This window comes from Primulina huaijiensis, chromosome 4 (genome assembly GCF_012295235.1).
Source record: "Primulina huaijiensis isolate GDHJ02 chromosome 4, ASM1229523v2, whole genome shotgun sequence".
NCBI lineage: Eukaryota > Viridiplantae > Streptophyta > Magnoliopsida > Lamiales > Gesneriaceae > Primulina > Primulina huaijiensis.
Genome location: NC_133309.1, coordinates 8,808,805 through 8,821,321, shown reverse-complemented (window position 1 = coordinate 8,821,321; position 12,517 = coordinate 8,808,805).

The window sequence follows — 12,517 nt, the reverse complement described above, 5'->3', positions numbered from 1 at the left end:
ATAAGGACATGTTTAGTCCGAATCACATGGAGATGTGAACCCACGGCTAGTTGTATCAATGAACCATTGAGGGCCACACAAGTACTAGCTTTCTAGATCCCGTTGATAAGTAAAATAGTTCAATGTGTTGAACGGCTTATAAATGAGTTTATAAGCGTAAGGAAAAATAGAAGTATGACATCTATGAGAGAATGTAACTTTTAATTTATGAATGTGTTCCTAAAATTAAAAGTTGGCCACATAAATAATGTATTTGAAAATTGTGATTTTCATAAACATTATAATGGACTAAATTAAATTAATTCAAGTGTTGAATTAATTAAATAAAATTGGGTCTTGTAGAGTCCAATTGGAATAATTATTTAACTAGTAGACTTTAGTAAATTCAAGTAATATTTAATTAGTCTCAAATATGTTTGAGACAATTAAATTAAGTCCATGGATTTTTAATTGATAAAAATCAAATAACATTGCATGCATGGGAGGTGAAAGGTTGGGAGACAACTTTTTCAATCTCCAATGCTTGGGATGCTAAAAGTGTTTTAGCTTTTCCCACAACCAAGACAAGTCATCCTTCTCCCATTGAAGACAAGCCTTGGCCGAAAATTTGGGTGTCCAATTCTCTTAAAAATTTTTCTCTCATTTTGTTCTTCAATAGTTGGAGAAACAATATTCTTCTCAAAGAAAAATGCCATACATTTTCTAGTGCAAGTGTAAGGTGGATCTTCCTAGTTAGTGGTGGGCTTGATTTCGAAAGAAGGACTCAAGAACAAGGAGAGCTCGTAGATTTGTCTTGCCTTTGAAGAGCCAAGTTGTTTACAACTTAGTTGGAGCCATTACATCAATCTTTGAGATTGATAGGTAACATTTTTCTTAACACCCTATGTATGACATTTTCACAAAATCTGGTACAAACAAAACATCTCTTAAAAATAACTTAAAGTCATTGTTCAAAAGTAAACAAACATCTCCTACGGCCTTGGCAGCAACTCTTGCTCCATTGCCCATCCTCAAGAAGGTCTCACCTTCCCTGAGCCTCCTACTTCTTCCCATCACATGCAAATCATTACAGAGATGTGAGCCACAGTCGGTATCCAATACCCAAGAAGTAGAGTTAATTGAAATGTTTACTTCAATATAGGACATACTGTTTCAAGAACTCTTCTGGGCAAGATATTCCCTGCAGTTACGCCTCCAATGTCCAGGCTTCTTGCAGTGATGATAGATGTCAACAGTCTTGTCAGCCTTCACTGGTGTGGCTGCCACATCGCGACTCGGAGCTTGCCTCTTCAAGGGCACATTCTTCTTGGGACGTTGGAAAGAACGCTTATTTCCTTTCCCAGATGGACCAGTTTTCGAACTAGATGAAGAGCCCACATAAATAATCGGCTTCTCTTTCTTGATGGTGGACTCAAAGGTCACAAGCATGTTCACCAACTCCTCAAGGGTTGGCTCCATCTTGTTCATTTTGAAATTCACCACAAAAGGATCAAACGAGCTAGGCAGTGATAAGAGCAACACGTCGATGGTCAGCTCCGAAGGCAACATCAAATCCATGCCAACGAGCTTGTCCAAGAGCCCAATCATCTTTAGGCCGTGCTCATGGACCGAAACCCCATCTCGCATGCGTAAGGTTATCAGCTCCTTGACTGTAGCATGCCTAAGAGGCCGTATTTGCTCACCAAAGAGCTCCTTCAGGTGCAAATGAATGTCAGCAGCACTCTTTGCATCCTCAAAACGTCTCTGCTGCTCATCATTCATAGAAGCCTGCATATAACCCTTGGCCTTCAAGTCATGGTCACACCAATCCTTGTAGTCTGTAATTCCTCAGGAGTGCAGCCAGTCGGAGCCTCAACAGGGGGCGACTCAGTCACTGTATATGCAATCCTTTCCGATTTTAAGACGAATTTCAAGTTTCTTAGCCAAGTGAGGTAATTAGGTCCTGTTAATATGTGCTTTTCAAGTATTACAGATAGCGGATTGCGAATCGAAGACATTTTCAAAAATTTGTACTGAAAAGTAAAACAGATAAATGTTAATGACAATTTTAAAATATTTAGTAAGATATAAAGTATGGAGTTTTACTTTATAAATTTTCGCTCCCACTGTTTTGACATTTTCACTGCCCTCTAGTGAAAACGGGAAACTCCTTTCCTCAGTAGGTACGTAAGGTCCAATTAGCGAATTATGATCCCGAATAATATCAGCCGATCATAATTCCTAAAACGTAGTTTTCAATTGCATCACAATGCAACCCTTAACGTAAACTTTTGTCTCCCGTTTGATTAGGATCCAATAATATGACGTCGTTCATCTTTACGTGTCAAGCCTTACCCATCGATGTTGAACCTTAATGGACGGTCCCATGAGTTCCCTCAATAATATGAGCCGAAATCATGGGAGTTCCACGTAGTTCACATCACCATGTCAATGGATGTCACAACTTTCCGGCACCCACGGCCCTCCCAATAATATGAGCCGAGCCCTGAATACGGGTAGCGTTCATCATGCATCCATTGTCGATGGAAGACATGAAAATTATAAACAACTTTATAATTCCCCTTTTCGGGCTTGATATTAATTTTAAATCTTATTCAAAATGAGGGTTTTTAATTTTGAAAGGTCTCATCATTAATTTTATTTTAAAAACTTGCCATGTTTGATCGTATGTTTGCCGGATTCTTTCAACTTTGTTATTATCATAATAATAACGCACATACTCATTATTTATAAAATATCAGGCATATATTATAAACAGTAAACAAACAAGGATGATCAATCGCCCCGATACTAATGGCCCGTGTGAGCTAAACACGGGCCTAGGTTCAATCCTAGGGAAATGCATGGGATGCAAATGCAACTATTACATTAGCTTCCAATATTTTCATGTCTTCGATCTTCACAATCATCAAGGCCACCATCTTCCAATCTTGATCTTCCACTATACTAATATTTATAAATAGATATCCATGGCAAATAGGGATACATCTCATGGGGTGGGAACGGGCCATAAACCAAGCCCACTTTATAAATTTGATAATTATTACAATCATTCAACACAAAATATCATAGCATACACCTAGCAACTTGGGCTTGGGCTTTTGATCATCTTTCATGCATAATATCACATATCATAACCATCAATTAATTATCACAATAATTAATTGATCCAATATTATATATCTTGATCCAATCACTAACCGCCACGATTATAAACTAAATTAACAAAGTATACAAACACCTTTGTCTACTTTCTAATTAATTTATTTATAACCGAATTTCTTGTAAATCACAATTTACTATAAAAGTCCAACTTCAATTATTTATTTCATGAGAAAATATTTGCAACTTTTGTAATTTTAAACTTAAGGGCCCAAAAACACATTTTTTACCAAAAACATTTTGGTCCATTTAAAATTAACAAATATGTTAGCCATCTAATGGCCCAAGAACATCAAGGTCCATGACACTTTGATAATCCAAAACACTTTTGGAAACTCTAGTCGTCATCGCCGTCGCCGGATTCCAGCCAACAAAATTTTTTTTTTATTTTTGAGGGGGACGTTCGGGCTGCCCTTGCTTCCCGAAATTGGCAGCACCTCGGGCAGCCCGAGCTGTCCGAAATGGGTTTCCCCAAAAACAGGCCTCGATTTTGTTGCCAAAATCCATCTCATGCGGTTAGAAATTGACCTCAATATAATATTATGTAAATGCTACACAAAATAGTATCCTTATCTCTGATACCACTTGAAAGGGGATCGATTTTAGGTGTTCAAAAGCGCAACGGAAGTTTTAAAAAATGTTTTTCGACAAGAAATTCGAACACCCTCTACTAAGATGTGTAGCAAATACAAAACACCAAAATGTCATACATAGGGTGTTTAAAGAAAATTGCCTATCAATCTCAAAGATTGATGTTTTGCTCCAACTAAAATGTAAACAACTTAGCTCTTCAAAGGATGACCCAATCTACAAGCTTCCTTGCTTCAAATTAGGCCCACCACCAACTAGGAAGATCCCCTCATATTTTGCACTAGAAAAATATGAGGATTTTTCAAGGAGAAGTAAGTGTTTTTCTCCAACAATTGAAGAACAAAATGGAGAGAATATTTTTGTCAATATTTCGGCCAAGAGAGGATGGAGGAGAGAAGAAAAAAGTTATTGGTTGTGCAAAAAGTTGTCTCAAAAAGTTACAAAGGCATGCATGCCTTTTACTCAAAAAGTTGCCCCAAACCTTCACCTCCCTTGCATGCATTCTACATGGGCTTGTAACAATTACAAGGCCCATGAACTTTTATTTAAATGTCTCAAACATATTTGAGCCCAATTAAACTTTACTTGATTTTACTCAAGCCCACTAGTTTAATAATTATTTCCTATTGGGCTCTACAAGGCCCAATGTAATTTAATTAATTCAACACTTGAATTAATATAATTTAGTCCGTAATAATGTTTATGAAAATCACAATTTTCAAATACATTATTTATTTGGCCAACTTTTAATTTAGGAACACATTCAACACATTGAACTATTTTATTAGGGCTCCTTTATTTATTAGGGCTCCTTTATAAGCGGTTCAACACATTGAACTATTTTACTTCTCAACGGGATCTAGAAAGCTAGTACTTGTGTGGCCCTCAATGGTTCATTGATACAACTAGACGTGGGTTCACATCTCCATGTGATTCGGACTAAACATGTCCTTATTTGAGCATACCCCAATTGCTCCATTCTTACTTATCAACTCCTTGATAACAAGAACGTCAGAACTCAAGTCTGATAGTACCCAACCAATCATGTTAAACGCCTTGCAGCATCGCTTACATGATTCCCTAGGTATCAAATGATAGTGCCTGCAAGAACCATTCTATTATGGTTAGCGTACAGTACGGTCCCTTCATCTCACATATCACGACCGATTCGAAAACCATTGGTATATCGAGAGTTGTCAATGAATAGATACTATGTGTCATGTCGTAGTTGCAGCGATGGTGTAATCTATGAAACCCCTTTCATAATTACCACCATACTCTGATCAGAGATTTCAACCTACATACACATGAGATCACATAGGATATCCATACCCGAAGGTAAGCGGTGAATCCCCGACTACAATGCATCGACTCCTATATGTTTCGACAGAACACCCAACCTTGCCACCTGATGACCCTATGAGAGTCAGTAAAAATTCAAAGTGCAACACTAGCATATAGAGTCTCAATGTTGTCTCGGGTCATAAGGACTAATGGTGTACAACCATAAACTCGGACGTTTCCACTCGATAAGTGAGAACCACTTGCAAAGTCCTTTATGTAGGGTTGTTCAGTGCACTCTACCAGGAGCACATATCTGCATGTTCGGACATCACAATGTCCCCTACCAATGAACCATGGTACTCACATCACAGATACTAGTCTCAAACGCGAGCGGCCTATATCCTTCTTAGTGGCGGCTGAATCGACTAGGAACAGTTTAGAATATACAGTATTCCAAATTTGAGTTTCATGATACTCATCATGTGAGGGCCCGTAATTCGTATTCATAATTTTTCGGAATTATTAAAAATTTTCTCTTTAAATAAATAAAATTGCAACGTATAAAAATTTTCGTAAAATAACCCAACGGTTTAACATAAACATAGCAGCGGAAACCGAATAATGTTTTAAACAATAACTTAAAATATATATAAAGTTATAACAAGAGTTTGAACATAAAACTGAATAAATAAACGTGAGGTCCTCGGGTTCGTACTACCGCCGATCCGAGCTAACTCACTGGTCTCCGCCCTCAGCCTCTGCATCGTCAGAACCTACATCAATCAAGTCTAGTGAGTCTAAAGACCCAGCATGCATATATCGTGAATAACAAGTAAATATATCATAAAATCGCATGCAACGTAAAAATATCGTATCCTAAAGCGTAACGTGAAAATCGTGTCATGAGTAATTATAAATACGTGCATAACTGAAAAATCGTACATAAAAGAGTTGCTCGATAGAGCCCTGTCATAACATATCATATCGTAATTTTTGTTTAGAGATAATGTTCTACGCAAGTGGCCCATAACATAACATGCACGTCTGATCAGACTAAACCACAGTATACTGGGCGGTAAAGATCATCACAACCCTTGGACTTGATATCCGTACCCATACATAATCGTAAACCGGTCGTAAGTCACCGGGTGAAGCAATTCCATAAGCGTAAGGTGGCCACAAGACATATCGCATATATCTCAGAAATAAATATTTTCTATATTTTTTTTATGCACGTAATATAATTATTATGATGTTTTAATTTACCAAATGAGTTGGATCGTTCCCAGGCTCACTGTGACCTAATTCTAACATGAGACACATGCAAATAATCTCAACTTGACCAACACTTCATATTCGAACTAAAAACGAGACAATTACGCCCAACAAACTTAGTATCTAACCATGACTTCGTACCAACCCGAACCAACATCGAACCATCGTTTAGTCATGATTAAAATACATCTAAAATACTGGAAAATATATACAAAGGGCTGTAATACACGAAAATTGTGCATGGAGGCCAAAATCATGAAACGCTCTTTCGAGAGTCACTTTGGCACATTGCACCGTAAATTCTCGTACGACTTCTAAACTTAACCAAATCACGAACGGTTAAAAACACGACCTCCATAACACATTTGGGCATGTCTTAGTCCAAGGCTAATGGCCACAGGCCAACCAAGAACCAAGAACAAGACCCAATGGAACTCACACCAAAAACTTGAACAAAAATATTCTCGCACAATTAAGACAGCTTGAGCGGTTTTACGAGAAAAATCATAACTCTTTCATTTCTTATTGAAAAAATACGAATTTTATATCGAATCGAAGATTACACAATAAACTACAGTTTTTGTGTTGAAAGCATTTTCAGAAAATGAACGGATTGATACCAGAATCTAAAACTCCGAAAGATCAGATATCAAGAGCTTGCTGTCAAAATATTCTTCGGACAGATTATGCGGTTTTGCAAGAAAAATCATATCTCCCTCATTGCTTATTCAGAAATTATGAATTTTATATCAAATCGAAGACAACACAATAAACTACAACTTTTGTGTTGAAAGTATTCTCAGAAAATGGACGGATTGATACCAGAATTTAAAAAATCCGAAAGATAAGATATCAAGAGCTTGCTGTCAAAATATTCTTCGGACAGATTGTGCGGTTTTGCAAGAAAAATCATATCTCCGTCATTGCTTAATCAAAAATTATGAATTTTATATCAAATCGAAGACAACACAATAAACTACAACTTTTGTGTTGAAAGTAATTTCAGAAAATGGACGGATTGATACCAGAATTTAAAAATCCAAAAGATCAAATATCAAGAGCTTGCTGTCAAAATATTCTTCGGACAGATGGTGCGGTTTTGCAAGAAAAATCATATCTCCGTCATTGCTTAATCAAAAATTATGAATTTTATATCAAATCGAAGAAAACACAATAAACTACAACGTTTGTGTTGAAAGTATTTTTAGAAAATGGACGGATTGATACCAGAATTCAAAAATCCGAAAGATCAGATATCAAGAGCTTGCTGTCATGGAACCGTGACTTTACTCGTTTGATTGCTGTCAAATAATGGATCCAATGGCTTTGAGGCTAACCATGGTCCATGCTAGACATGTTAAGGTGTTGTATGAGTCATGGATAAGGGCCCTTAGCCAACCATGAACCATACAAACCCATAAACCAACAACGAACCACCCACGCAAATGTTACTGTCAAACACGACCAACCTGAGTTGTTTCTGTCCAAACGATTTGGGACATGGCTCAAGCCACTTGGGGACGACTTGACCACGTCCTATGCTTGCTAGGGAAAGGTCCTAGCCATGGCTACTGGCCCTAGGCCAGCCATGGCTCGAACACTATCCTACGAAACCCATTGACAGCAAATGAACCCCAAATGTGACACTTGTTTCTTACCTACTGATTTGAGCACTTAACTTACGGTTTTGGGGCTTGAACCCTTGATCAAACTTGACCCTAACACACCCTATGACATGACCATAAGTAGCCTTGGGAGCCTAGGAACCGAGCCAACCTGAAAATCAACAAAACAAGCAAGGGCCGTGACCTGCACAAGATGGCCGAGAATGGACTATGGTTCTCAAAAATATTTTCTTGTGGTTTCTTGCTATAAAATCAAAGACATGCACATATATCATACTAAAAATATGTAATACACTTGATTGATGAGAAAAAGGAAGAAAATACACATGCCTTAAGTTGTTTTTACAATAAACAACACAATACGTCAGATCGGGAGACACTGCAACGGAAATGAAGAAACTTTGCTAATGTTGTTGTCTTGGCCAAGAATGGGGGCTGCTAAATCTCCTAATTTTCGTGCTAGGGAGAGTAGAGAAGGTGGTGAATGCTTGTGGTCAAATAAGGTGGTGCATTGGGAGTAAATGATGTCAAGTTGGGGGACATGCATGTTGAATGGTTGTCATTTGCTTTCTTGTTGTTGGGGGAGTTAAATGGTGTCAAGTTGGGATTGTGTGGAGTAGAATATGACCGAGAGTTGGCTACCCAATTGTGTAGGATTTGTTTAAGTTTTGCTAAATAGAATCCTAGGTTAGATAAGCTTGATTAAAAGTTAATTAAGCACAATCTAGATGAATTAAGAAGTCTATAATTAAATTGGGGATTAATTAATTAAAGTAGACTTAAATCCACTTGATTTCAACAAAATAAATTATTTCTTAGCTTGAAATAAATTTAGGAATATTTTTGGATCATAAAATTTATCTCCGATTTCCTATCTCCGGTCCGGTCTCGCGTATATATCTAAAAAGCTAAAATTTGAAATACGCGATTTAAAATCCTTAAAAATAACGTAAATGATTTAAATGCAATTAAATCTACAATTTCTTAAAATAATAACCATTTAAAATTAAATAATAGAAATTTTGCACATATATACGCATATTGGTTGTTTCTGTACTACACATCATATGAGCATCTCATATTCTGACTACTATTTGTATATTCAAGGACTTTATTTGTAAGGCCCGGGGACGAAGAGGGCTGGGGGTGATCGCCGGTGCCATCAGTTGCACGGACAATGAGCGGCTCCTGGCAGGCTTCTAGGTGGAGGGAACATGAATGCAGCGATCCCACACAGGAATGAGAGGGATTCCGAGACTGTTCAATGTAATGGACTGTATAGTTGAAGAGGGTTTAAAAGATTTGATATGTACTACTCATACCACGAAGGCGCATCTTCTTTTCGGTAGCTCATCACATAAGAACTCAAAGTTAAGCATGCTTGATTTGGGGTAATTTTGGGATGGGTGACCTCCTGGGAAGTTTCTCAGGGTGCGTGTAAGTGAGGACATAAGCACGCTGTAAAGACTCGTCTTGGTACAGTGAGGACAGTCGTCGAATATAAGGCTTCACAGTTGGTATCAGAGCCGACCTCTCTTAGTACGGTGTGGTTCGGGGACGAACCAAGCGGAAGCTGGTGGGCATGTGAGGCCCGGGGCCGAAGAGGGCGGGGGATGATCGCTGGTGCCATCAGTTGCACGGACAATGAGCGGCTCCTGGCCGGCTTCTAGGTGGAGGGAACATGAATGAACCGATCCCACACGGGAATGAGAGGGGGATTCCGAGACTGTTCAATGTAATGGACTGTACAGTTGAAGAGGGCTTAAAAGATTTGATATGTACTACTCATACCACGAAGGTTCATCTTCTTTTCGGTAGCTCATCACATAAGAACTCCAAAGTTAAGCGTGCTTGACTTGGGGTAATTTTGGGATGGGTGACCTCCTGGGAAGTTTCCCAGGGTGCGTGTGAGTGAGAACATAAGCACGTTGGAAAGACTCGTCTTGGTACAGTGAGGACATTCGTCGAATCTGGGGCGTTATATTATCTATGCAACATGCATGGGTAAACAGAAAAAGAAATGCCAAAACAATAATTTCAAATATCATTAAAATAAAGATTGTTTATATATAGAGTTTCATTGTTAACACTCGGCCAACACTTGGCTCCACGTGCACCTACTCTAACATTTAGATTGTACTCATTCCAATTACCAGACTCGTAGAGCCCGGTATTGTTATTTATTGTCACTACCTCCCCGTGTCAGGATTGGATAATTTGCGCGCCAGCTGCCTTCCTTGGATGTGGTAGCCCTTTCTCAGGCTCCCTCTCCGGAATCGAACCCTAATTCTCCGCCACCCGTCACCACCATAGTAGGTGTCATAGGGGTTAAAATCACGCAGCGACTTTTACCCGAGTTTCTAACCCTTGTGCGGCTTCAATCACGCATTGATTCAATCAGCCAACCTTTCAACACTCGTGTTTAATTATTTAGTGGAATATCAAACTCACGTAGCCAAGCAAACCAAGCTAAAACGTGCAGTAAGTAAGGCACACAACAAATTACGGGCAATGCCCAACCTTTGCATTCATCCTCAGTCAGAATTACAATAGAAAGCCTAGGTTTGCACACAAAGAAGGCTCACACTCGTGAATGCCTTGTGCAACTGAAGGCCAAAGCATAAAAACACAATACAATGCAGAAAACCGAAACTAACTGTCTAGGACACCTGTCAAGTCAGCATGGAGCCAAGTGTAACTGCCATGTCCAAGTGCCGAGCCTGCATGCCACTTATTGCTGAATGTTGCCAAGTGTCTCAAACTCCCAACAACTGCTTCTAACCATCAGAAATGACTGCCATGTGTCCCCAAATCAGCCACCTCCAAATGGCAACCGAGCTCAATATTGCCAACACTTTTTCTGCACCAAACACATCCCCACAATGTGCAAACTTGTTCATATACTTAGCCAACTCAATATGCCTAAGTTATGTAGACCATAACTAAGTGTTAGGCATCAACACTCCGCAACCATGCCATGAAATCGAGCCAAACTTTAAGGGTCTAACAAACCACCCCTACTAGAAGAACTCGACGTCCTCGTCGAAACCCCTAGCAAGCCCTTCCTTATCTCATAATCAGCAACACATCTTCAAATTGCCACAAATTAACATTTCAGATCTAAGTAGCATCTGCCTCAGAATCGCCCACCCACTGGACTAAGTAATCAACTCTTCGATTCTTCTTACTTTGACCCAGAACTCGGTCATCCAGAATTCGTTCAACTTTTCGATCAAACTCATACCGAACGACTGGCGGTGCACGACTTGTCTGCACTCTAGTCTGATCTTCTTGAAACTTCTTCAGAAAACTCACATGAAAAGTTGGATAAATCTTCAACCTATCAGGCAGCTTCAACCTGTAGGGAACTTTCCCCACTTTAGTCATAACTTCAAAGGGACCATCATACCGAGGAATCAACCCACAATGCACCGTCTTTGCACTGATTATCTTCCAAATTTGAGTAGTTAACTTCAAAAGAACTCGCCCAACAACATGGAATTCAACATCCCTTCGACCTTTGTCCGCATACTTCTTCATTCTGTGTTGGGCTTTGGCCAAGCTATCATTTGCTTCATCCAACAACTCTTGCTTTGCTCTTGCAAACCGATAAGCAGCAGGACAATCACCCCCACTTTTCTGCAAAGCAACTTCATTAGGTGTTGTTGGTTGAAAGCTATACAACAACTCAAAGGGACTCAAACTAGTAGCCGATGACTTGTGCAAATTATATCAGAATTGTGCAACGTCAAGCAAATCTGCCCAATTACGCTGACTTGCTGTCACATAATGCCTCATGTATTCCTCCAACAACTGATTCATTCTCTCAGTCTACCCATCAGTTTGAGGATGATTGGCAGTATAGAATTTCAAATCCGAACCTATCATGTTGAACAAAGCAGTCCAGAACCTTCCCGTGAACCTTGTGTCCCTGTCACTCACGATATCTTGCGGAACACCAAAATATTTTATAACATTCTTTAAAAATAACTCGGCAGTAAGTTCAGCGGAACATACCTTTGGAGCAACGATGAATACTGTCAATGCTGCTACATAGTCATGTACAGATTTTCGACTAAGAGCATCAGCAACTTCATTATGCTTCCCACCCTTGTGAACCAACTGAAAATCGAACTCACTTAGGAATTCTTGCCAGCGTGCTTGTTTAGGAGTCAACTTTTTTTGAGTCTGAAAATAAGTGTTGGCTACATTGTCTGTGATTAAAACAAACTTTGTGCCAAGAAAATAATGTCTCCACACCTCCAAACAATGCACTACAGCCATCATTTATTTTTCATGAGTCGAGTACCTCACCTCAGCATCCTTCAGTTTCCGACTTTCAAAGGCAATGGGATGTCGTTCTTGCATAAGAACTCCACCCAATGCACGGTCCGATGCATCTGGAAACACTTTAAATGGCTTGTCAAACTCAGGCAATCTCAGCACGGGTTCTGACACAATAGCCTTCTTGAGAGTCTCAAATGCCTCCACACACTGAACCGACCAAACATATTTGTTGTCTTTCCTCAATAAGTCAGTCAATGGCCCAACGATCTGAGAATACCCCATAATGAATCTTT